The sequence below is a fragment of the Cyanistes caeruleus genome, chromosome Z (genome assembly GCF_971803275.1).
Source record: "Cyanistes caeruleus chromosome Z, bCyaCae1.hap1.1, whole genome shotgun sequence".
NCBI lineage: Eukaryota > Metazoa > Chordata > Aves > Passeriformes > Paridae > Cyanistes > Cyanistes caeruleus.
Genome location: NC_141732.1, coordinates 15,220,939 through 15,248,352, shown reverse-complemented (window position 1 = coordinate 15,248,352; position 27,414 = coordinate 15,220,939). Strand labels below are relative to the sequence as shown.

Sequence of the window (27,414 nt, the reverse complement as noted above, 5' to 3'; positions counted from 1 at the left end):
TGGCAGAATAAGCCTCTAGAAGAATTGATGAGAAAAACACAGCAAATATATGTAAGAAGGGATGAAGAAAAAGTAAGAGCTAAGGCAAAGATGATGGCAGAGTTTTTGCAGCCCCAAAAGAATAAACCACAAGGTCCAAGGGGTCCCCCAGGGCGGAGGGGACAGGGTCGGCCACAAAGACGTGTCCAGGGCATTCCCCCCTCGACAGGGGAGAACCGACCCAAACAGCGGCTGGGGAGGAACCAATGTGCCATCTGCAGGAAAGAAGGGCATTGGAAAAGGGAATGCCCACAGAAAGAGCTGGACCCAGAAAAGTCCAGGAAAGAGGAAGAAGTCCAGAGGATAATGGAAATGGATTGTTAGGGATGTCAGGGGCTTCCATTATACCGGGGCCCACCACTCAGGAGCCCTTGATAACTTTTAAGGTGGGTCCGGATCGAGGGGAGGTGTGTTTTCTAGTAGACACAGGTGCCTCTCGATCCACCTTAAATTTTACACCTAAAGGAGGGAAACTGTCAAAAAGATCATTGGTTATTCGAGGAGTAAGCGGAAAAGATGAGCGAGTGCATTTTATTCAACCGCTGTTAATAGATATGGGGGACAAGTTTGAAATGCATGAGTTCCTGTTTGTTCCTAATTGTGATTGTAATTTACTAGGAAGAGATTTGATGGCAAAAATGGGAATGCAAATCAGTATTATAAAAAATGACACTGCGTCCAGCACTGTAATATCTTTGTGTAAAATGTCTGAGAGAGCTTATGCTGAAATAGATCTGGAAGTGTGGGCAGCCCCGGGGAAATATGGAAAATTAGACATAGAGCCTCTCCAAATTACTTTGAAGCAACCAGGACAAGTTGTGTCAAAAAAACAAGACCCTCTTTCAAGGTAGGGAAGGAAGGGGTTACAGCCTATCATTGAGTCCCTGCTAAGGGCAGGTCTGTTGGAACCGTGCATGTCTCCTTATAACACCCCTATCCTGCCAGTTAAGAAACCAGATGGAACCTACAGAATGGTGCAAGATTTAAGAATAATAAATAAAATTGTCAAATCAAGGCATCCCACAGTACCGGATCCCTATACAATCCTGAACCAGGTCCCCTCCTCACATCAGTGATTTAAATCAGGATGGATTTAAAGGATGCTTTCTGGTGGTGTCCAATTACAGAACAGAGTAAACAGTATTTTGCCTTTGAGTGGGAACAAGAGGAAGGAGGTAAAATGGTAAAACAGCAATTGACCTGGACAGTCCTCCCACAGGGTTATACAGAGACACCTGTTTTGTTTAGACAAGCTTTGCAAAAAATACTAAGAGAATTTACTCCACCCTCCGGGGTTAAGTTGTTGCAGTATGTGGATGATTTACTGTTATCAGGGAACAGGAGGAGATGGTTGAAAGAGCTACTATGAAACTGCTTAATTTTCTTGCTAAAAAAGGACTTAGAGTGTGTGTGGTATGGACACCAGAAGGAGAACAAAGTTTTAAAAAATTAAGACAAATTGGTTAAGGCCCCAGTCCTAGCTCTTCCACATACAGAAAAAGAATTTGAATTATATGTAGATGTTACACAGGGTCATGCAAAAGGAATTTTGGTTCAGGAGCATGGAGGAACACAGAGACCTGTTGCCTATTTTTCAAAACTGTTAGACCCAGTAGCCAGAGGCTGGCCCCATTGTCTGCAGAACTGCGCAGCCACAGCTCTGATGGTGGCTGAGGCCCGGAAGCTGACAAGGGGAGGTTATCTGATTGTTAAAGTTTCACACCAGCTTAAAGCTTTATTAACTGAGAGAGCCTTTAAGTGGATGACCAGCTTTCAGTTGTTGCAATATGAGTCTTGTCTATTAGAACAGGAGGATTTAGAATTTAAAAGCAAGGAAAGCTTTAACCCAGCCTCCTGTTTGAATGGCCCTGAGGAAAGGAGCCAAGGAAAATTCCATGATTGTATTCAAGTAATAGATCTACAGACTAGGGCAAGGAATGATCTGAGAGACATCCCGTGGCCTGAGAGGGAAAACGTGTTTATTGATGGGTCTTCAAAGGTGATAGAAGGAAGACGATTTACAGGATACTCTGTTGTGAATGGAAAGCAATTAAAGGAAGCGGGGAGGTTACCAGCCACCTGGTCAGCCCAGACAGTCGAGCTGTATGCGCTTGTGAGAGCTTGTGAGTTATACCAAGACAAGACAGTAAATGTTTTTACTGATTCTAAATATGCATATGGGGTGATAAATGAATTTGGGTAACTGTGGGAAGAGAGAAGTTTATTAACCTGCAGAGGAAAAACGTTGGCTCATGAGAACTTAATCTCCCGCCTATTGGAGGTGGTGAATTTACCAAAAAAGGTAGCAATAATACACATCAAGGGACACCAGGCAGGGTGCTCGGAAGAGGCAGTAAGAAATAGACTGGCTGATGAAGAAGCTTGGAAAGCTGCATTGTTGCCAGAAATCTCTAAGTTACTTCCCTTGCTCCCAGTAACTGCCCCCTTGCCAGAGAAGCTGTCTTTTCCACCAGAAGAACTTGACATAGTTAAAAAGAGTGGGGCAGAAGAAAGAGGGGGTAATTGGTTTACAAGAGATGGTAAGCAGTGGATACCAAAAGCTTTAGCCTCCCAACTGCTAAAACAGCTCCACGAAGGGAGTCATTGGGGCTCCCGAGGGATAGCAGAAGCCTTCCTCAAAATGTATGCTGCTGTGTGTCTTTTTGTTCTGGCAAAAGGAGCTGTTGATGGTTGTTTGATTTGTGCTAAGACAAATAACAAAGTTACAAAGAAACTGGCCAGGGGCGGGAGGCCTTGGGATGTACGTCCCTTCCAGAGGTGCCAAGTGGATTTTACTGAGATGCCCCGAGTGGGGAGATTTAAATACCGTTTGGTAATAGTATGTCAATTAACAGGGTGGCCAGAAGCCTTCCCAGCTGTTTCAGCAACTACAGGGTCAGTTATTAAAGTATTTTTAGAACAAATAATCCCAAGATATGGGATAGTGGAAGCGATAGAATAGAGGAACTCATTTTACTGGAAAAGTTCTTAAAGGAGTAATGACTGCTTTAGAGATACAATGGAACCTCCACACTCCCTGGCATCCCCAAAGCTCAGGCCGGGTTGAACGGATGAATGGAGAAATAAAAAAACATCTTCTGAAGCTAGTGATAGAAACGAAAATGCCATGGCTGCGGCTCTTACCACTGGCTTTAGCAAGAATAAGGGCCAGACCCAGGGAAGATATTCAACTGTCTCCTTTTGAATTGATGTTTGGAATTCCTTATCCTTGTAATTCTCAGCCTGGGGTGGGGGTAGAGATAAGTGATGTATATCTAAAACAGTATGTAGCTTGGATACTGTCTCTTGTGAAATCTCTTCGACAGGAAGCTCCGCTGACACAGACCCTGCCTTTGGACTTTGCTGTGCATAATATCCAACCAGGAGACTGGGTCCTAGTTAAAGAGTGGAAAGAAGCACCCCTGGTGGCTAAGTGGCGTGGACCTTTCCAGGTGTTGCTAACCACAGAAAGAGCCATCAAGACAGCTGAACACGGGTGGACACATCACACTCGAGTCAAGGTCGCTAAAGCTCCAGAGGTTTGGACATCTCAGCTGGAGGAGAAGGATGGGAAGCCGTGACTGACTCTGCAGGAGTGGACTGGAGCAGTAGCCATGTGTTGACATCGGGGGAAGCCCTGAGTGCCTACCCACAGACTGCCTGCTGAAACAGTCTGCATGGACATCCCTACTCTCAAATCTCCAGACACTGGGAGCCAATCCATGCTGTCATTGCTTTCTTTATGCTAAGCTGTTTCTGTGCTTTCACTTGCCACAGGTGGTGTAGAAGACAACGTGAAATTGAAAATTAGAAATTAGATTATAACACTATTAGAATGTTTCTCTTAATAATTTTACCTTTATATTTTCAGTTAAGTTGGGGTCTAAAGTGGGAAAATAATTTTTTTACTTTAGGAGAAGAAGTAGCAAAGACCTTTAACCTTAGAAACTGTTGAGTCTGTGGAGGGCCAGGGGGGATCTGAAAGCTGGCCATGGGTGGCCAGCCCAGTCGAGCCTAAATGGTGGGTTAGCACCCTGAGTGAAGTCTGTAATGGAACAGGATTTTGGGACAAAGAAGGAAGTCCATGGCAGCTTCATTCTTCTGAAAGAGGCATTTATTGCTTAAACAGAACAGGAAGCACATATGTGGGAAAGAGCATTTGTGACTGGACTTTAGGCTTAGATTGTTGGGCCCCCAACTGCCCTCCTTATGACTGTTCCAGATATCGAGGCAGATGGAATCAAACGCATGTTAAGCTCACTAATGGTAGCTGGGTAAGGTGTTCCTTCCATAATTACAAAAAGGATTTTGAAAGCTGTAAAGCAGTGGGGAAGGATAAGTTTTTTGACCCTTTATTTTTAAGCTGCCCCCGGGATAATTCCACAAGTCAGACACATGTTGTCCGAGACTATCAGTGGAAATGGCAACACCGAAATGGAACTAGAACCCTTTTTAACAGGTTCTGGTCCAGATCTAATAAAACAGATCTGGGATGTGATTGCAAGTAGAAACCTCATGTAAGAGCTTGAAAATGTAAATATTGTGATTCTTATGGCGAGGTAACTATTGTGGGTGGACCCCTAGGCCCTGGAAGCAAGCTGTATTTTGACCCACCAATTGATGATAAAAATTGGAAAAGTCCCTTCGCTAATGGGACCTGGGCTCTAAAGGGGCATTACTGGATTTGTGGCCAAAATGCTTACTGCAGGCTACCCCCAAACTGGTCAGGGATATGTTATGTGGGGTATATTAGACCATTGTTCTTTCTGCTACCACAAGTTCAAGGAAATCAGTTAGGAATAAAAGTATATGATGATCTAATTAGAGAGAAGCGGTCAATTGATACATCCCTGGTTGGAAGGAGCACCCAAAAGTGGGGAAAAGATGAATGGCCACCTGAACGGATCATACAACACTATGGACCAGCTACCTGGAACCCAAATGAATTAATATCAGGTGCCAGAGAACCCATTTATAATCTATATTGGATAATTAGGTTGCAAGCTGTCTTTGAAATAATAATCCACCAGACAGCTACAGCTCTTGACCTTCTTGCTGACCAGTCTACTCAGATGAGAAATGCAATATTTCAACATCGGATGGTATTAGACTATTTATTAGCAGAAGAAGGGGGGTTGTGTGGAAAATTGAATGACTCAAACTGCTGTTTGCAAATAGATGACAATGGAAAAATGGTAAAACAAATAACAAAAGGAATAAGAAAGTTAGCCCATGTACCTTTCCAAACATGGAAAGGATGAGAATGGGTCATGTTTTCATGATTACCTGGTGGTCTATGGGTCAAACAAATGCTTTTTTTCCTCTTATGTGTTGTAGCAACTCTAGATCTTTTTACCATGCATGATCCCTTGCTTAATACAACTCATTCAACATGTGATCAAAGGAATGCAGGTAGTAGCCGTGCCTACTGACCCAGAGATAGCTACAAAAGGGCAGAAAGTACTGCCACTGCAAATAATTGCAAAGCCAAAAAGGACCCAAGAACAAGAAGTTAAGGTCAATGATAACTAAAGTTTGTAAAGACAATTATTAACAAAAATTAAAAGAGGAGGGATTGAGAGGAATGATGAGCTTGTCTTTACAAACAAGCTGTGGGTCAGTTGATAAGATGTAGCTATCAGTGAGAGACGACAGAAACAATGGGATGGATTCCGGTAGAAGATCAAAGAGGCACTGAAAGAACACTATGAATTCCATAAAAGTTAAGAAGGGATTATGCATTGGGGGTGGGGGGGAAGGTACCCCAGGTGTCAGGCGTTCCGGGAAGCCTGTACCTCTCAAGTACCTCAGCCTATGGGGAAAGAGAGAAGGGACAAGCAGCCGGGAATTAGGATAAAAAGGAGGCTGCGCCCTCCAAAAATTTGAGAGACCCCAGGGGAATGCCCCATGGCCTCTCCCTTTATTCGAATAAAGTAAAAGGACTCCTCTGTCTCCTTTTTGGACATAAACCCCTGGTGTTTGTGGATTAATTTTCCTGACAGAATGAAAACATAAACTAAAGAAAATCCAAGTTACTTTTCTGATCTGAAAAATACTTTCAAGGTTCTGTTGAGAAGATTCTTTGAATTTTATAAGACAGGTTTTTTTTCTGAAAGATACAAATTAACTATAAATGTACTTTGAAAGGAAGGACATAAATGTAGATAATATTACAACTGGAAAAGGCAGTTTGCACTCCTGCCTGCATATAGTCTCATAAAACCTCAGAAGTACCAAGTCACCCAAACAGATATGTCAAATTGGTATGTTGTCCAAACTGATGTGACACTAACTAAGTTTGAAAAATTAACAAGCTGTTAACAACATGAGAATATGTTCTGCACAAAATAGTAATCTTCTTTTTCAAGTTGTCACAGAGAATTGCTGTGCTAATTTTATTTAGTCTAATTATTTTCTTTGTGCTTAGTGCATATGTAATATTTCTTTTTACAAATTTATACAGAAGTAGCCACTCAGTCTTTTCTAGGCATTTTTTCCAAGAAGCAGCAGGTATGTATTTCCATTAACTTCCTATGTTCTTCCCCTTTCATTTTCCTTCAAAAGAATATAGTAGTTGACACAATATTTTGACTTTCCAGGTTATTTCTTTCACTATCAGTGTAACACACCATGGTGTAAGACCACAGTACATTTTCTGCAAACATTTCTCCAGGTCAAAACTAGAGCTTGACTGTATTCATAATCACTCATTAAGAATGAAGTTGTGTTCACTAGGTGTGAAATGCTGAAATGCCTGATAGATAGTTGCATAAATGCCTGTAAAAAGAAATTATTATGGTTGGTTGCTTCACAATACCTATGCAAGGAATTTTATATTGTACATTAGATTTTAAAACTGACAGATTTGCTCCTTGGGCTGTGCTGATGCATTGTGCTTATAGCATCCAAGGCTTAACAAAGTAATGTGATGTGTTGAGCCCATGTGTTCCATATGAATTAATAATTTCAGTTAATGGCCTGTACCACATTAAATTTTCTCTGCTGAAATGTGTGCTAAGCTTACAGGAGCAACCAGCCTGGATATTCTTCAGTCCTTCCCTGAGCAATTTGCAAATGAAGAGAAAAACCCCTGTTTAGTGCTTCTGTTGCTTGTTAGACAAATGGAGTATTTGATATTTCCTCTCCTGATTTAGACAGGCGTTTGCCTGCTCTGTGGCTGGTGTAAGGTGGAATCAGCAATACTTGAGTATTCAGGATTCTTCTCAGGTGATGTTTGTTCAAATCCAGATCCAGTGAAAGTGATGCCCATGTTCTCTATTTCATAAAAAGCTTCTTTTGCACTTTATTAGCAGGTGGGTAGGAAGGATATATACTAATTTGAGTTATAGTAGAAGGTCAATTAAAAATGCAAAGGGAGAAAGCTTGTTTCTATCACCTCAAGACTTAAAAGCACAAAGATATGACAACTAATTTTTTTAATTGCAATGGAGAAATATGGATATGAAAAGAAGAACTGTTGAGACATTCTCAATATGAAGTTTAGGTTGAATAAACCTTTGTTAGAAAGCAATCAACCTTGTGATTTCACTGTATGGGAATGTAGGATTTTCAAAAGCATTCAGACTGTTTTGTAAGCCTTTGTTTCACTACTTTTAGCATCTTCAGTGTGGAATAAATTTGTAGATAATGATGTGATGCTGACATACCTTCTTGGCATTCAGCAGTTACCACAAAAAAATGACATGTACATACTAAGGTGCAGAGATAGCAAAGGTCAAAATAAATCATGATGTGGGTTGAAAGTAATTGAAAAACAACCCTAACCTAAATTCATTAGCACTTATACTATTCAAAAAAAACAAAAAACCACCAAACCAAAACAAAGAAACCTACTCAAAAATTGCTGAATATGGTCTAAGAAACAATTACTCTTTCTGTTTGCAGTTCTTTGAAGGTATTCCCTTCATCTGCAAATAGAAGTCATATGCAGCATACTGTGAGTTCCTCCAACCCTGTATCATTACACATGCTACTGTCAGGGTGATCTAGCGTTTATTTGCATATATGAAGTTTCAGACATCCAAGTAAAGATTATGTAGGTGTCTTGTGGAGTTTGTAAAAAAGCTTAGACATCAAAACCCTGTCAAAAACTGGAGAATGAGGCACTTAATTAGGTCAGGGACCTTCAAAATTTCACAGAGCAGCTTTGAAATTCTGAGCCTTTGAGTTTGTTGGAAGAAAGATGCAGAGCTTGATTCAGTTACTCATTCTTGATCTGAAAAATACGTTGCTGGGGGACAGGCAGTCCCACTGTGGTAAGACATTACAATTGCAATGCTGTGTGGATGATAAATCTCTCATTATACATTCAGAAACCTTTTTGACATACTCTTTTGCATATTCTCTGTCCCACTGTCTACAGCAAATCAACATGGAGAGAAAATTATTTATGAAAAAGCTCTTCATAAATGATTTTGGCTACATACTGTAGATTAATTTTAATAATGTAAAATAGCAGCAAAAATGTGCTGGAACGGATTTTAATATACAAAAGGTAGATATTTTGGTGGTTTTGTACCCTGAATGCACCTGAAAGAAGGCTGTGCTTCTGGGTAAAAATCACTTACATGGCATATTTTCCAGCATTTAAAACCTGATCTATCACCCTTATGCATATCAAGAGACACTTATTCTAGAATTCTTTATTTGGGCTCCACCGCTAAGAAAAATTTTGTACTGAGAACTGGTGAGGACAAATTATTTCACAGAAGTCAGCGTTTCCTCCAATTTAGCAAAAGTTATTTGTGTCTGAAATGCTCAGATTAAAAGACCATTCACTATCATCTGATAGTATCTACAAACGAACTTCCTATGAGTATTAATTTGCTCTTTTGTATGTTTTTATCCGTTTCTGTTATCTGTTTCTTCCCTGCTGATTAGCAAGGCATAAAAAAGGTGTGGAAATCTTTAATGAAACATATGTTAGTTACTAATTTGCTACACTCACAGGGTAGACAGTAGTTCTGTTTCCAAGAATATAGTTGTATTGAATAAAATTAATCATGTTTGAGGAAGATAGACTGTTTCCAGAAAAAAGGTAAATTATAGCTGAAATTGAAATAAGTAGCCTACAAACATACCTGCACATGTGAAGGAACACGCCATTTCCCACATGGATGTGGAGCAGCATAGACCTGGAGGTCACTACAAAAATGCAGCTTATTGCAGCACAGCCTGGGCTGACTCACATGAAACAGAGTGGCTTGGCTTCATTGAACAACTCTATGACTGAGGTGTACTAACAATATTAAATTGACATAAAATAGTAGAGCTAGTGATCCCAAATCTCTCTCTCTCTCTCACACACACACACACGCGCGCGCGCGCACACACACACAGTGGGTCAGATGGAAAACAGCCATGATGGGACATCTGGTCCAACCTCTCTGCTCAAGCAGGGCCATCCCAGAGCCCATTGTGCTGGACTGTTCTTGAATATCTCCAGTGAGGGAGACTCCACCACTGCTGTGGACAATCTGTGCCTTGGTTACAGGAACAGCAGAGAAGTTCTTCTTCACACACAGGTGGAACTTCCTGTGTTCCAGTTTCAGTCCATGTGGAAAGGATAGGTTAGGTAGGGGATACAAGAGCTTTCTTGGCTTTCTAAATAGATTCCAAATAGGTAACTGTCTTTCAGCATTGTTGGAACATCATCTACCTCTAACACAGCATTCATTATAGCAATTTCTCCCTAACAGTCTTTGATGGGCCCAGCTGTCATAGACCACAGCTTATAGGTATCTCCAATTCATGTGACTTACCTCTGCTCAGACGTAATCCTTCATGATGTAGATCTACACATAGATATTACAGTTCCTATCTCCTGCTTCTACCACTGCATTCTTCTATGGGAGTTACTTCTGCAGTGATTCCAGGAAAGATCGATGAACTGCACCTTTAACTCCAAGACATAGGTCTCAAACTCCTGCATCGTTAAATTCTGTTTATATATCTAAAAATACATATCTATGACTATAAATATGTTTCTATATCTGAGAGATACATGCAACTATAATTTTCCCTTCCAAATCATAAATGACAAGCGGCTTGAAAAAAGACAACTTCAAAACTTGGAACTATCCACAAAACAATGATATAGATAAGTCTAAGATTTACAGCATATTAAATCTGGGCTAATGATTCCTAAACAATAACTTACATAACCAATATAGGCTGTGTTTTCCAAATCACCCATGAAATATTTTCTGATTATATCAAATGTAATTTATTGCTTGATTTGGTTAGCTTATTTTCAGAATAATTTATAAAACACTTAATGGTTGATGGATAATAGAATTCCCTGGAGGAATTTAATATTCAAAATTGAATTAGCTTTTGTTACTTTTAATTGAGAACAGACTGATGCTGTTTTAATTATTTATCTCAATTCATAATGCCTAGAATCCATTACTCATACAATATTTGCGCTATTAAATTTATTCCTTCATGTGATTATGAATATTTTCCTGAAATTACCCTTTCAAAAAATGCTTTGGTTCTTCTAAACTTAACACACATATTATTTAATAAAATGTATTAATGTGGTGGCAACTACAATGGAAGGTCAAATTTTGGGAGGAGTCCAGACAATGTCCTCAGTTAACATTTTTAATAATTTTTTCATTATTAATTTTTTCATTATTAATTAGTGTGTTGAATTAACTTTCATAATTAGTGGTATTCGCCTAACAGTGTCAATGGTTCTTCTGCAAAAATGCTTAACATGCGTGAAGGAGTAAGTTCAAAATAGGTTTAAAAAAACAAAAAATGCCACTGTCTCCTGCCTTCAAACTATGCTAAGTCAAGCACAGGAATACAGGGATAGGTGACAGCCTTTCTCCTTTAAAAAGAAATAAACAAACAAAAATTGAAAACCCCACATTTATTTTATATTTGAACTTCAGTGCATAAAAAGAGAACTGAATAATGTATGACATCAGTGTTTTGGCACAGAACAACTTTTGCACTGACTTCTCACAGGCAAGTAACCTGCCATTTATCTGCAACATTACTTTTCAGGTTTAACCACAGTTATGCATAATCCCACAGCAGTGTCCTTAACCTCTTGAGTAGTTGCCTGCTGCACTGTCATAATATGTCAGACAAATTACAAGACTGAAATGGTTCAGAATTTAATGGAAGTAAAATTACTGTTATTTTCTTCTTTCAGAATATTTTGACAAGGTCACTGACTTTGCACACTATCTTAAGTCTAATTTTCAACATACATTTTTCAAAATTAAAACAATCTTGTTCTTTTCTGACAGCCACATTAGAACCTCATCTGCACACATCACAATACTGTCACCATTTACAGAATAATTTTCATCTTCGTTTCTGATCATTTAGATTTGCAGCTCCATTAAGATACATTGATATTTTTAACCTAGCTCTTAGTGGTAGAAGAGAGAATCTAGTAGTAGTGTGTAATTTTCATACTTCATAAGAATTCCTCCATGAAATGGTAAATCTGGCTTGCTCTGAACATTATTTTTCAGTAAAAAACCCAAATGAATATGTAAGTAAATTTAAAATCTGTCTTGATCTTTCATACAAGCTGAGTTTCAAGAGTTTCAGGATTTTCCAGGCAAATAAAAATTGCACTTGCATATATAGGTAATTCCTGCAGTCTGCATTCTATAAATTTGATACGTCTGCTACTTATAAAGATTTTACTGATTTTACAGTCAGTACCTTGACTGTACACTGTATGCAAACATATTTCTGTCTGAAAAAGCAGGGATGAACATACAGTAATCCCACTCATGAAAAATTTGTGTTCACCTGGAACCTTGCTTTATACAGGAGGAAATTTCACCTCTTGTATCTGCTGATACGACAGATTGCTGATAGCCCTGTTGCAAGTATAGCAAACCCTAAACATAAAGCTATTTTAAATTTTCTTCAAAAGGTGCGTGAATTTCAATGTATATGAGAAAGTATAATTTCAGAGTTTAATGATATTGTAATAATTTTTTGTCAAACTTTTTAAATCTAGACACAAATCCCACTACTGACAGAAATTCCCACTTAAATATATTCCTCTACAGACAGTTAATACAAGTTATTATAAAGGACTACATAAATAGTCTTTTCATTGCCACAACACAAGATGCAAAGCAGTCAAGCCATTATTTCCACTGCTTTGTTGTGTATACTGATTCTACTGCTCCACTTTATCCCAACCTTGTAATTCTGAGACAACTCAAGAAGGGAAAATTATATGCTATATATATAATACTTTCCTTAATCACACAGATACATTGTGGCTTAGTATAAAAAGTGTTTAAAACTTTTCAAATCAGTTAAGAATTTGTATTTTAAGTAGCTGCCTTTCAATAGAATTCTGAAAAATATTTTAAAACAAATTAGATCATGATTAATACCCTTTGGAACTAGCTGATTAGCAATGCACACTTTATCTTTTAACTAAGAAACTTGAATTAAAAATACATCTGAAGTGTTGTTACTGAAGGATTTTCTAGTGGTCTGACCAGGACTTATTCAGAAGATAGACTTGAACAAAAATGAACACAATATTCTTATGTGCACATGATAGTGATAATTAGTACTTTGTAAGCAAAAACACAAACACAAGAAACTACCAGATACAAAAATTTCTGTGCAACAGTAATTCGGTCTTCATTTAATTCTCAGACCAGTGTTCTTGCCTTATAGGGTCTCCTCCATGCTCATGATTGATATAAAATGTTATCCTGAGGGGTTTTGAAAATAGGTTTTCTTGTCCTTTAATGGTTCTAGGCCCTGGTTAACACAAACTAATAGAAACTTCTCATTGTAGAATCAAATTTTAATCATTTTAATGATCTCTTTTACATTATATTTATATGGTACTTTTGTACTTCACACTGTTTCATTTAGCGTCATAAAACTTCTTTGAAATAAAGGCTTTGTAGTGCTTATTTTCTAATGGCAATCTGACACAAAGATAAAGGTAAAAAGTGCTAAATTATCCAGTATATCCCATCAGAGATGTAGGACTTGATTTTACAGGACACTCAGCATTTTATCGATCTTACAGATTAAAAAAAAGCTCACAGTAAAGCTATTGCTCAACAGTTTTTAAAATCATACTCATATCAAGGTCTCATATAAAACATTTAAAAAAATAGAACTATATAACTAGAGAAAACCACAGAAAATTGTGGTGTAAACTATTTGACTCTTAACACAACTTGTGCAAGAGGAAAACATAGAATGTAATCCTCAAAGGTATTTTTTATCTTTTTGAGATTTATGAATAATAGATTACTTTTCAGAGCTCAAGAAGAAAAATTTGAAAAAATGTTTCTGTGGGTTAAACCAAAATTATTTTCCTATTTTTGTGCAAAAGAATTGTTTTTGCGTAGTAAAGGCACCTTGTATTTCAACATTTTTAGGTAAACATAAATATTGCTATTATAATTGACAATGTAAATGAGTTAGAAAATGTCATGACAAAATGCCTTGGTAAAAAGTTTGCTATTCTCTCCCATTCCAAAAACATTCATGCTTTTGCAGGTTTATTTAAAATCAACACCTATTATTCCATAATGGGGAGTTTATTCATTCTTATGTCAGTCTCCTCCTTCTCTGGACACCTTTGAAGTTTTTTCAATAAATAAAAGAAATGAATTATTCATCTCCTTAATAATTTTCTATGCAGACTTGAAGTATAGCACAAACCTGTGTCACAGGTGGCTTCTGCAAGATCATTGCAACAAATTATAGACCTTGCAATTCTTGATTTTCAGGGTGATGTGCTGGGGGGATGAAGGCTCTTTTTGAGCTCAAACATCAAACCCACAGTTTTGATTTAGGAGGTCATCCACCAGAGGATTGTGCATGATCCACAATGTTGCATAAGAAAGTGTAAAACTCTCCTGTCAGGGAGGCATCTGGTCATTCAACCTGAACCTAAACATACATCAAACATTGGACTTTGTGCTTCATGGGCTTTCCCTCACTCCCCTTGGATCAAAACTATGTCCATTTGTTTCAGCCAATGGACACCAAAATTGCAATAATCAAGTTTTGTTGCTGGATGCATGGGTGGTGATACCTCTGTACTCTTATTAATTTTCTTTCTCTCTTTCTGTCTTTCTCTCTTCTTAAAAATGTGAATATTTCACCTTTTTATTCATGTGGCCTTTGTATCAAGGATTTGAATAAAGAGAAAAATAATTTCTCATGAAGAGTATCCTAGAAAATTTTGCATGCTATTGAATCTCCTATCTTTGTTGTTAGGTGCAACTCTATTTTCTGTCTAGAAGTCAATAAGGGGAATTCTTAACTCATTGTAAGATTTCAAAAAAAACAAGAATCAACATGGACAAACTGCATTCTATTGAAGTGTTGTAAGGAAATGTAATAAAATGTAATAGAAAGAGCTAAGAGTAGGAACACACATTTTGAACTAGAACATGAAACTTTAAAAGTACCTTTTGTACAAAATTTCTGCATGGAATTAAGAAAAAAAATGCATCTTACAGTACCTCAAAATGATCTTTTCATCTTGGGTCATGTCCCATTTGAGGAAGACATGTAGGAGAATCTTTCTCACTGGGGGCTTCTCTCTGAGAATTAAGCAAAAGATTTTATGCAATAAAACTATTGTACCTTTATGTCTCCTGTTTCTGTAGTATAAATAAATACCTGCAGTGGCTTTTATGGAACTTTTTCAACAAGCTACATAATTTTACTGAGACTTTGATCTGTGTCTTTTCCAGCAGCTTGTTTTCAATATAGTGGACTTACTCTCAGGCCGTATTTGAATCTTTCTTTCCTTATCCCTTACCCATATTTGGTCAGCCTACAGTACAACTAAGGGTATGTTTATTGATGATCTCATGAAATTATTCAGTGCATGAATGACTAAATCATGGTGTCATATTTAAGTAATAATATTACTTGATGTTACTAGAATTGTGGCTTTCATAGCATCTCACTAACTCTATCAATTTAAGACCTTAATGAAAATTGTATATGCCTGGGGCAAATTTAAAGAAAAATTTAACATAGATGTAACGGAAATATGTAAAACACTGATGATTTCATGCAGGATAAACCAATTCAAAGCTTGATTCAAAAATAGATTGTAAAATGAGATGATCACAAATCAGCACCATTGTCATGGTGCCTTTGGATAAAGATTCTATGTGTTGTATTCTAATTTTTACTGAAGCAATAGCATCTACCTCAAAGTATTTAGGAGTTATCTCTGTAAAAGGAGCATTTGTGTGGAGTTTTTAAATTGAAAAAAGCAGCAACAACAAAACAAACACAAACACCCCCTTTTTTTTAAGAAACTTTATTCTCATGATCAAATGCAAAATCCTACCTGTAATCTTTTGTTCAAGACTTTAGAGACCCCAATGAAAATTATTTTCATTACGCCTTTTATGTTTAAGGTACTCTATTTATTATCTTAAAATGCTTTTCAAAAGATATCCTCAGTTTAACACACTATCTTTTAAAGAGTATATTTCAAAATTGTTATGAACACAGTAAGCCTCTGCTTGAATTATGGTGCAAACAAGACTATATGCCAAAGCCAATAGTATGGATTTCATTTGATAAGAGAGAGGGAGAGAAAGAGAAAGAGAAAAGAGGGGAGCAGGGGAACAGAAAGAGAGTGACAGAGACAGATTAAAGGAAATATCACCTCTTCACGGATCCCACCAGCATCCCAATGATCCTCTCCAGGCAGTCTTCTTTGTGGTGAGGGCACCCCAAAAGCATAGAATCTAATGGATTAATGTAGTCTCAGGCCAGGTGGGAATGCGCAGGCACCTCCCCTGGAGGGCTGGGGGTGCAGTTTGACACAGTGCCCTGCAGCAGACTCTGCCTCTGGGCATCACTTTGCCTCTCAGGCACTGCTGTGCTGCGAGGCCTCAGGGATGAGTCTGGCGAGCACTTTGGGGGGCCTTGGATGGATTATGACACCCCCTCAGCTGCCTCCCGTGTGAATATCCCATGGATGGGGGTTCCCAGGGCTGGGGTTTCACAGCTGGGCCGGTTTGTGTAAGGGAGGACGGGTGTTCAGTGCCTCTAAACATATATACCTTATACCATGTGCCTTGTACCACGCACCTGAAACCTCCTCCTGCACCTTGGCTGGGGGGAGTCTGTATAAACCTGGCCCCTGTGGGCTTTGGTCTCCCCACCCCAAACACTGCCAGGGGTGATTCTCTTCTGTGTTTGGCTTTCTTGTGGATGCCTTCCTTTCCCTCTGCCTTGTTTGTTTCTCCCTAGACCTGAGATGATTGAACAGCCGTGTCCCCTTTATCTTACCTAGGTGGCTTCACTCACAGTCCAAAGTTCCAGGTGGGCATCTTCAGGAGGGGTGGGCTCCTGTGGTGGTAGCTTCTTTTTTTTTTAGGTTTTGCTGTAATGGGAAGAAACTCCTTCATAACAATGTTTAAGTTAATGGTTTAATGAACCATTTCAGTCTCTGAAAAGGTTTTTTTTTTTTCTTTCGTTTCAAGAAAATGCACATTCAGATAGGACTGCCCATAATGATGGATAAGAATCATGACTGTCTGTGTAATTCGGAGAAATTTTAGTTTTATAAAAAGGATTATTTAATCCATGCAAATGATGTATCTCTTGTATTGGAGGTACAACTGGATTCAGATTAATTGATGAAAGGTACTTTCTGCAAAGGAAAAATACAAATTAAGCCAAAACACAAAACACAACAAACAAAGAAACAAAAAATGCCAAGATTCAAAAATATTCCCTCAAGTCCATACTTAATTTAAATTATAGTCATTCTTAAGGACCTTGATGTGGCAGAATATTAGGATTATAAATTATTCTGCAAGTAAGAAAGTTTTTCCCTTACATAAGAAAAATTAAAGCCTTTTATTACACAGCACAGAATCAAAAAAACCTTTCACAGTCCTTTATCCCTGTATAAAAAATTGTTAGGAAATGAAAATAATACTGATCATTAGTTAAATTGCTGTTATAGCACTTAAATAAAAAATATATTACTCTTTCTTCTAACCATCAATTTGTACTAAACAAAAATATAGACAAGGTCATTCATAAAGTTCATTAAAACATCAGCTGTATTTATGCATTAAATTCATTTAAAATAGACATCTAAGTTTTTGTAAGAATAATCACCTTCATTCAATTTTGTTTTTCTCCTGAAAAATCTATGTAAAGACAAATACATATCTTTGTTTTACTGAAAAGTGAGAAAGAATTGCATATCAAATTATCACTTCATTGGAGTTGCTGGATTCATGGCCATCCCTCACTTAAATGGTCTTTTCCTGCATACAATTTGTCTGGCTTTCCTAAGAAAAGTGACTGATGTATATTTCAAGCTAGCTTGATATTTTTAAGGCATTCTCCTAAAGCTGAAAGCCATGAATAAAAATCACTTAAGTCTAAGGACAGAACTGATAGAAGTTTCTTTAAATTAAAACATTCAGGTGAAAATTTTTTTTGATCTTTAAAGGTGAAAATCTTTGTAGTTTTTACATACCGCCATCTGAGTGTCCATGCACATTTTAGTGCACATATATACACTATACCTGAGTGTCCCTGTCAGATCAGGAATTGCTTGGGAGTGGATGCTGACTCCTTCTGCCTGTGTCTCACAAGTTCAGGAAGACCATAGTTCCCTATGAAGGCTTCTCAGTGTCCAACCAGGAGCACCTGGGAACACAGAGTTGCTAGTGTGCTTTAATGCTCACAGGGATATGAGCACATTAAATTACATTTTTGACTTAGGTACCTATAGCTTGCTCCAAACTACGTTCTAGTTCTCCCTGGATCAAAGTACAACAGACAAGGAAACATCAAAAAAATGAAACATGAAGGGAAAAAGAATGGAACCCTTAACTGTTCATAGTAAATAATTTTCATTTTCTCAAATATTCTGGGTCCACTTAGGTATATATTATGGCCAGTCAGATAGTGTGCTAGATGACATTATGGCACCTCTTAATCATCTGCTTGCTGAATGGAAACCATGCCACAGTATTTCAGTTTACAGCAAGAACATGTAGGAAGACCCAGGAAACTACAGACCTGTTAGTGTACCCTGAGTACCTGGAAGGACTGCAGGGACCATCATACTGGGTGATACTGATATTTCTCACATGCCTTTCTCTTTTTCAGGCTTTCACCAGCCCCAGATAAGAGGAAAAGTGGGGTTAACAGGACACAAGATTCTCTACCATATAGGTGGACCTTTTGTCTCATTTAGAAATCCCTGTCTTGCCAATTTCCATTTTCAGGGATCAGAAATGGGAACTTGACCCTGTAATCCCAGGTCCTTTTTCACTTGCACTCACAGTCATCTAGAGTATCATGATCTAGTTCAGTAGTCAGAGACCAAATTTTCCCCCAATGTTAGGAGTAAAGCAATATTAAGCAACTATAGAAAAGGGTACTAGCTCCTTATCATCACTGTAGGGCAGAGCTCAGAGACCTTGTGAAGAGCACATCAGTCAGTTCCCACAAAAACCCCTACATATTCATAACCTGTTGAGTCCAGGATTCCTGAGATTCAGTGCTGGCATCCTAGAGCCATCAGTAGGTTTGCATGATAATCATAATGGCATTTTTGGATGCAAGAAGAGCATGAAGAACATGAAGAACAATTAGCCATTCATGTGCTTCATACTTGAGTATCCACCTCCATCATAGAAACAGTATTTCTAGCTTTATAATGTAGTAGAAACAGCAATGAAACAAAAAGATTGTTGACTAAAATTCACTGTGACAGTAAATGGATTGACACATACAAGACATCCAATTTTTCTAGTTCCAATGTCAATAAATTTAGAGGCTATACAGGTAAAAGATGCTGACTCTTCCCTCTTCCCATTCTAGTACAATGTGCCAGTCTTCTCAAAAAATAAATAATGAAGAAATGGGACAAAGCATACATTGTGAAAATAGAAATAACATCATTATATCCTTAGGACATATGTAGACTGAACACATAATGAAGTGTATCTGATTTCTTTTGCAGTAAAGAGGGCAGAGGGCTAAATGTGAATATGCTCCACATCTTAATTTCACCCTCTTTTCTTGTAAAAGACATTGTTATTGTTCAAAGTAAATAATATTGGGACAGGCATTTTAGCAAGCTGCACAATTACTTCAGCTTAACTATAATATGTGATTATGGAGTATAAACTCATTATTACATAATCTGTGATGTGCCAACAAATCTGAAGTCTTCCAGAGCATAGATTATTTCTCATCATCACAGATGAAATTTTTCATCCTATATTGCAGCTAATAGTACCAATTACAGAAAAATGCCAGATGCTGTACCTAATGAGTGTGTTGACCTGACTTTCCTTCTGTGTCTCTGATTACCACTGACTGTTTATTGCCCCGAGTGTGGAAATACTTGCATTCCAAAGCCTTATCTCTTATCAGATGTAATATTGCATGTACCATTTCCACAGATTTGGGCTTTCATTTAAAACAAATAAGCAAACAAACAAATTCATTAAAATATTTAATGATAAAAAAACTTTCTGAAAGGATATCCGTAATGCCTTAAAAATTTGTTTTCATCTTGGCTTTGGAGTATACATTATCTATTGGAAAACCATTCAGACTATTCACCAAGTCTTCACACAAGTATAGCGAATGTAATTTATTTCTATCTTTAGCACACTTTTACAGAATACCACAGGATCTGCAGACTTAGCAAGTTACTATTGGTTAATACATTTTGTTTACATTCTTTTTCCAGTACACGAGGTTATTGTTTTTCTTTACTCTCCCTGCTCCAGGAAAGTTTCAAGGACACTGCCTTTAATATTGTCGCCTGGATTAAAGGCTGGTTTGGGCAGACAGGTTTTACTAAAATCTCATGCTTTTACTCTGTTAAAATGTTTCACTACAATTCCCCCTTTCTCTTTTTGCACAAACCAGGCTTTACACGCCATTCATTTCACATTTCTATAGATACAAGATAACATACAGCTTAAAACAACTATGCCTATTTTTAATACCATAAATAAAATTTGTCCCTGTTCCAGCACAAGAGACTTCAACCATCTAGTAATGTCCCAGTTGGCTAACCAACTTACAGTGAGGTCACTGTCTTCTTTCAACACACGTAACCCATTCTGTAGCTGTTTTAGTTGCTTGTGGATTGAAACTGAATGGTTCAAACAGCACATACCTTCAAACTCTTCACAACCATGTCCTTGTGCTAAGAGCAAGAAATCAATTGCAGCTCGATTTTGCAATATGGCGTGACATACACTACTTACATCAGCTGAAAATTCACTTAACATTGTTGATGTCAAATTCAGTTCCTTCCTGGTCCAACAAGCTTGCCTTTTTAGAGTTGACAAGCCTTTAGCAGCAGCTGCTCCTGGAGTAAAAAAGGAGGCTAGACATACTATGCCACGAGCCCAAAAGTCTGGGTCTCTAACATCATCACATTGTAATTCATTCAGGCTTTGCTCTGACTGTTGGATGTTTTTTATCTTACCAGCTATATTCAGCAATTGGTGCAAATTTGGATGGAACAAAGTAAGTTTCCCAAGGTAATAGGGTCCTCTATGTGGGCTTGGAGGAATCCCATTCCATGCTCTATCTTCACAGATTAAGTGTATTGCACTAGCTAATCACCTTGGTAACCATCCTGTGAGATTGCACTGTGAATAAAAGGCTTTACTTTCTGTGTTAGTGATAAGATCAACTATAGGGTTAACTGTAGCCCAGTGTAGCATCACTTTGTTGGAGTGGCTTTTTGTCGGGGGCTCAAGCATTATTGGTGGAGCCTAACAAGTCCAATTGAGAACTTCCAAAAGTTTTGCTTGCCAGCAGGCTTCAAGTTGTCTTGACGTGAAGCCAACAGTGTGATTACACTCTCGTAACATTGCCAATTGATTCAGTTGAGTTTCATTGCTAACTAAACCTTTAAATGCTTGAGGATCTCATTCAAGGACTCCTATGAGACAGGTGCAAAAAGGATCTCCAGGTGTGGCAAGGCTTAAACACATTGATTTTTGGTCTGTTAAGTGTGCCAGAGCAACCCATATGTTCTGTCACTTTTGGATGTTAGTTAGCAACACAGTTGGTTGGGACCATACACAGCACAATTACTATGAGGAGTTTGTTCCACACTAAATGACACCATGCTTTCAGAATCACAGCTAATCAGGCTTTTGTAATTTGTTGAATGAATTCCTTTAAGGTTTAAAGTTAAATGAACTTTCAAATATGCTCACCTTAACTCTTGAAGGGGGAATACTTACACCTTGTACTTATACCTTCTCTACAATTATCAATAACCTACAAATAACAATTATCAAACAAGCTAAACTTTTTATCTTCAATTATTCTCTAGCTACTTTTAACGCACGTGCTCTGGTATTTATGCAATCTAAGCTTGAAAGCAATTTGCTTAAAGGGTAAAAATACAGTTACAATTTTGCTTTTACATACAGTCAGATGGAGTCTCTATACTCTTTTTAGATCTTCTACAAAATTCTTCTCACAAACAGACTATGATTTAACGTGATTCAGTCTTGGAACATCCGCTGCTCCTGTGATGTCAGCCGGCAGCTGATCAGTGACTGACTGAGGGCATTGATGTACTGATTGCTCTTCACATCCTTTCAAATCTTAAAACAGAAAATAACTGAAAAAATTGGTAGAGACACAGCATCATGATGACAACATAAAATTTCTGTTGGCAAACTGTCTGGGTAGTTTTCAGGCACAACTGTGTCCTGGCAGCTCCACTTCTGATCTTGTCTGGAGTAGTAAGGCTGTATGGTGACTTCTCTGTTCACTGGGTCTCATGTTTTCAGAGGCAGACAGTCTGGTCAGATGAACAGGTGATCTTTTTGAACCTGTCAACAAAACACAGGCACTTCTCCCTTTGAAGTCAACGAATCATTTTGACTTCGCTGTGGTACACTTAATTGTAAATTCAGCTTATATGATCTTGCTAAATTTTTGATATAAATACTTCATTATTGTGGTCTAAATTTCTAATGCACCTATTACACTAATCAAATGCTTTTAGGGCATCAATTTCCCCCCATTTAAAAAAAAATTAGATGTACTTCCATCATGCACATCAATATCAACACAAAACCATATACACAATGAATAAAAAAACCTATAGCAGTTAAAAACCAATCAAATAATAAACTTTTTTAATAATACATGTGATATAGAATTACTATTAACTACTAAAACACTGCACTAGCATCTCATAGTCTGCAAACACACAAGAAAATCAGTGAAGGACTGGATAACCACCTTCTGAAATGATTCTCCAAGCCCACTTCAAAATTGATCCAGCTGTCATATTAATAGGGTCAAATTGCCAAGTCAAAAGTGACTCAAATACTGATTTGGTGCAGAAGACATCTGGATCTGTTGGCAAACATTTTATCTAGGTAAAGTCAAGGCTTGGCAAGGGCCTTAGGCTTTAAACTGGGAAGATGTCTCTTAACTCATTTTCAAAACAAAGTTCTCAATAGTAGCAGCGATGAGATGCTTACAGCACAGCAAACTGTTAAAATGCATTTGTACAAAGCAAATGATCAGAAGCCTTAGGCAACAGACCAATTAAACCATTCAGCAGCTGGTTCCATCTGAAGCCTCTCCCAAGGCAGCTGACCCTCAGCAATGGTACATTTTCTTGGACTTCTGTAAACACTCTATGCACAAGCAGGAGTTCATCAGTTTTCTATCACAGCTGTTTCAGTTGTAGTCATCTTCATCTCTCTAGGAAAATAACTATACTTTGCAGTTTAAACAAGTGTCTTCAACAAGGCGTGAAACAATTCAAATTAAACTTTAAGTCGGTCAAAATTAATTATGACAAAAGGAAATAACAAAACCTTAAAAGAATATCAAAGTTATAAAACTTAACTTAAAAACATTCAAATTTAAACATAATGAAACTTAAGGTTGCTTAATTCTATTAACATTTAATCTATATCAAATAAAAATATAACTTAATCTTATTCTATTATTACAAAAAGGCAACTGAAAGTTTGGTATATACCTTTTGAACACTATCTAACAGTAACATGGAGTCACTATAAAAATGATTGAAATGTAGCAAATACATTATAATTTCCTGTTATCTGGCTTTGAGGATAACTCACAATAATTGCAGATGTTACTGAAAATACTTATTCCTCACAGGAATTTGCTTGGTCTATGCTTAAGCTGGTTAGAATTTTTAAAGTGCAGTTTTACTAGAGAAAAACCACAACAACACAGGATTTGGCAAGTTGCCATTCAGCTTTTGTAGCACTTTTCAAAAACATCAAGTCCAATTCTTAATTAAAATCTGAACTCCAAATTGATATATATGCTGTTATATGTGTTTTTTAGAACAAAAGGACTCACATAGAAATGACCTTATTAAAATTGTGAAAAAAACAAACACATGGGTAATATATGTTTAACTTAACTTTGTCTTGTGCAGTGAAGTTTTCCTAGCTAATTATTTTTAAAACCATGAATATATTCTGTAGACAACATTAACTGGAAGGTTGTTTTGTTAGTAGCTATAAATAATTTAATATTTTAACATTAGGTTTTAAAACTAATTATTGCAAGGTAACTTTTACTTTTGTTAATATTCACTTTAAACATCTTTTAGAAAGGTTTTTTAAAAATTTTTTAAAGAATCACAATCATTTCTCTAGTAAAACCCTAAAAAACTGCAACTGCATAAACTCATAATTACTTAAAACACAAATTAACTCTCATTTTTCATTTTGCAACAGAAGCAGTGGCTGTGTGGGAGCAGCCAAGGTAGAGCCGGATGGCCGAGCTGCGAGCCTTGACTTGGGACATAGGTGGTTTCAGAGTTCTCAGTTCAGAGTTAGTGTTCCACTAACCACTACTTCCTCCTAAGCTATTTGCAACAATTCCCCACTTAGAGACTTTCAAGATTTACCTTGGAAGTCTCACTTCTAAAACTCTTTTTCTTATCTATGATTATAACGTTTATTACAAGTATTTGCAAAACATCTCATGAAAGCTGCAATACACTGAACTATTACACAAAAAAGTGCAAACTGCAACAATTCCAACGTGGGTTATAAATAATTCATTAAGCCTTTAACGGTCTGGTAGGCATGAGGAAAGCCAATCCCACCGATCCCCAAGAGTGGGGACTTTTAGTCTTCTCCCATTCTTAAAGTGCTCTATTGGATTGATGATATTCCAGATTGCTGGATATCAAGTCCATCAGCGTTCTTGTAACAAATCCAGCAATTTGTAACAGTTTGTTCACGGTTTCCACAAGCTTGATTTTCAAATATCATAGGTTTTTCACCGCTTACCCTTCATAAGGTATGTTTACTTATAAGCCATAACTTTCATTTCCTTCTATGGCATGTGTTCTAAATAATTCTACACAGCACAAAGTAAGTAATATTTTCATGGTTTAACAAGTTTAAGCTTCATATCCTCTGCTGACTCTATTTTTGCTTCTGGTTCCTTGTGTGTTGGGGGAGGTGCATCAATGCACTGATCCCATCCCCTTTTGTTGCTGCAGTAGTGCTTAGGAGTACTTGAACTGCTCCTTTCCACTTTTCTTTAAGTGTCTCGTTGCTCTGCATTCTGACATAGACACAGTCCTCAGGTTGATGAGGATGTACCTGAGCATCCAAAGTCATCAGGGATGGTTAAACCAGAAAACAGTACAAAGATGAGAGCACTCTTCCCAAAGATAATAGACATTGTCTTAAATTACCATTTCCAATCCCATTATTTCTCCAGAAAGGATTGCAACTTGGTGAGGTCTCCCATAGAGCATTTCATATAGGCTCACTTTTTTCTTTAGAAGCCACTTGATTTCTGATTCTCAGAAGGGCAAGAGCAAGTGCTTATGGCCACTTCAGTGAGTTTTCCTGGCCATTTTTACTCCTATGTCTTTTTAGACTCTGATTTGTTCTCTCGACTTTGCCGCTGGGGCAAGACTTCCGTGGGCTAAGTAGGTCCCATTTAACTGGGAGTGTTTTACATAGATTTTGTAACGCTTCAGCTATGAGATGAGAATCTCTATCTGATGACATTCCAAACAGGATCCCTAACTTGAGTATGATTTTTTGTATTATTACTTGAGGTATTTCCCTAGCTTTGTTGGTGCGACAAGGAAAAGCCTCTGGCCATGCAGAATATGTGTCTACTAAAATTAATAAATCCCTATATGCTTCTTGTTGAGGTAACTCAAGAAAATCTCTTTGGCATTAATCTCCTGCACTACTTCCCTTTTCTGTGATCTCTAATGGGAGTCTTTTGTAAAACAGTGCATTGCTCTGTAAGCAGACTTTACATTTGCTAACGACACTTGTCACAATCCCTGTCAGCCTAACGCTAAGTAGCTGCTTTTTCAAATTGTTTACCATACTTTCAATACCCCAAGGAGTTTCTTTATGTTTATCTTCTACAATTTATCTCATTGCTTGAGGCACTCTGACTTGTTGATATGCTGCTACCCACCACCCTTCAGGATTCAATCAGACATTAGAAGTTTTTGCCAATTGATTGTCTGCATCGTGGTGTTCTGTGACTGATTTGGAAAGGTTCACAATTTAGGGAAGAATCGCCAACAAGATGCTTTGTTCTGGCATCTCTCCAGCAGTTTTGTCTGTTATTTGGTTTCTGATGCTGACTGGTGTTTATCTGAACTGGTGAGCTTTGCACTGCCTTATTGCTCCTTTAGCAGGGAACTGGACACTCCCAAAGCTTTCCATATTTAATTAGAGACCCTGATTCCTTGCAGAAGGATTAAGGAGCATAGCAGGGTTCAAGGCAGTAGCTGTCTTTAGCGCCACCTCTTTTATTGCAGGAGTACCACCTGTTACTTTAAGATTCTGGTCAGGCATAACCAGTGACCTCTTTTTTGCTCTCAACCAGACGTAAGCACGTGTGGGACATGAACTGGCATTTTTTTCTGTTAATTTTCAAGTCTTTTCAATCAGTCAGGACTGTGGCCGCTCTGAGGCACACTGGCTATCCCTCGAGTACATTGTTTAGTTCTTTTTTGAGAAATATGCTCTTTTCCATTGGGCTCTTCTCTGCATTCCCAGTTGTCATGGAGTTACTTTACCTTTAAGGAAGTTGGAGTTGCTGGGAAGTGCTTGGAGTCTTTTCTCCTGACCAATTATCGGTCATTGCTGGGAATTGACAGCAGTTTAGGCCATTGAAAAGTGAGATCAACTTGTGAACCCTACCTTAAAAATGTAAAAGCAGAGCTCTCTGGGTTCTCTTTGTTTCCTGGCTGTGGAGGGTGGCGGAGCTCCAGGCCTCCCGTCCCTGCCCAGGCCATGCGGCCGGGCGGGGATGGGGCCGGGCCTGCCCCGTCTCCAGGCCGGGAGATGGGGGGGCCTGGGGAAGGTTTTCCTCGGGCCCGGGCCGGGCCGAGCCGATCTCTGGCTCGGCTGCAGGTTTTGCTGTAACTAATTCACTAGAAACTGCCCAGTGAAGAAAGAGAGAGGCCCTGGACTTGCAGCGGGTTGGAGCAGCGACTACACGCTCCAGAGCAGCCATGAGGAACTTTCCATCGCAGACGGCTCCAGCTCCTGTTCGGCAGAGATCCCCGAACCATCTACAAAAGCCTGGGCAAGATGTTAACTCTTTCATTACCCAGATGAGACTTGCGGATTAATATTTTTATCCAGAGAGAGAGAGAGAGATCAACATGAAAAGAAAAGACTAGCAAGAATTGGGACTGTTTTGACCATCAAAGTTCCAGAGTTTTTGTCTCTGTTGTCATGTGAACAAGGGAATAGTGGGTAGATAGGAGATGGAAAGGTTTTTCTGGAAGTTTATTCTGGTGTTCTTATTATTGTGGTTTGTCAATAAACTTTCTTTTTTTCCCTTTTTAAGTTGTATGCCTGTTTTGCTCTTGTTCTAATCCATATCTCACAGCAAGAAGTAAGTAATTTTCTTCGTTATTGGTTTAAAACCACGACACCAGTCTTTGAGCTCCAAATATGGAGCTACTGTGCAAGGTGATGGCACTCATGTATGAACAGTGCAAAGGGTTCAGTCAATTCTGGTAACCCCAGGGCGCGTGTCACCAAATTCAAGATATGAAAAGGCTGTTGGGTATTTGGGAGTCCAGTGTAGCATCTCTATAGAGGAATGGCTAGCTAGCAAAGGTCACGTTCCCATTCAGCAGTTAGCTGGGAAAGAATTAGACAATAGAGTACAGTCAGTGTGAGATGTTGCAAAGTTAGGAAGACCTTAGTGATAACTGTTAACTGAGAACAGGATGCTGTGATCAGAAGAATGTGAATTCAGCATAGATGAGCGATCACAGGAATGTGGAATTAGGTGGAGTTGACCTTAAATGAAATATCCAATAATGAG

At 38.1% G+C, this 27,414-nt stretch overlaps 1 protein-coding gene across 1 annotated transcript in view; it reads right to left on the bottom strand.

The window, feature by feature from the left end:
* The window catches only part of LOC111940938 (uncharacterized), a 776,486-nt gene that overhangs the window by 702,006 nt on the left and 47,066 nt on the right, over positions 1 to 27,414 (bottom strand). The gene's annotated exons all lie outside the window — the stretch shown is intronic.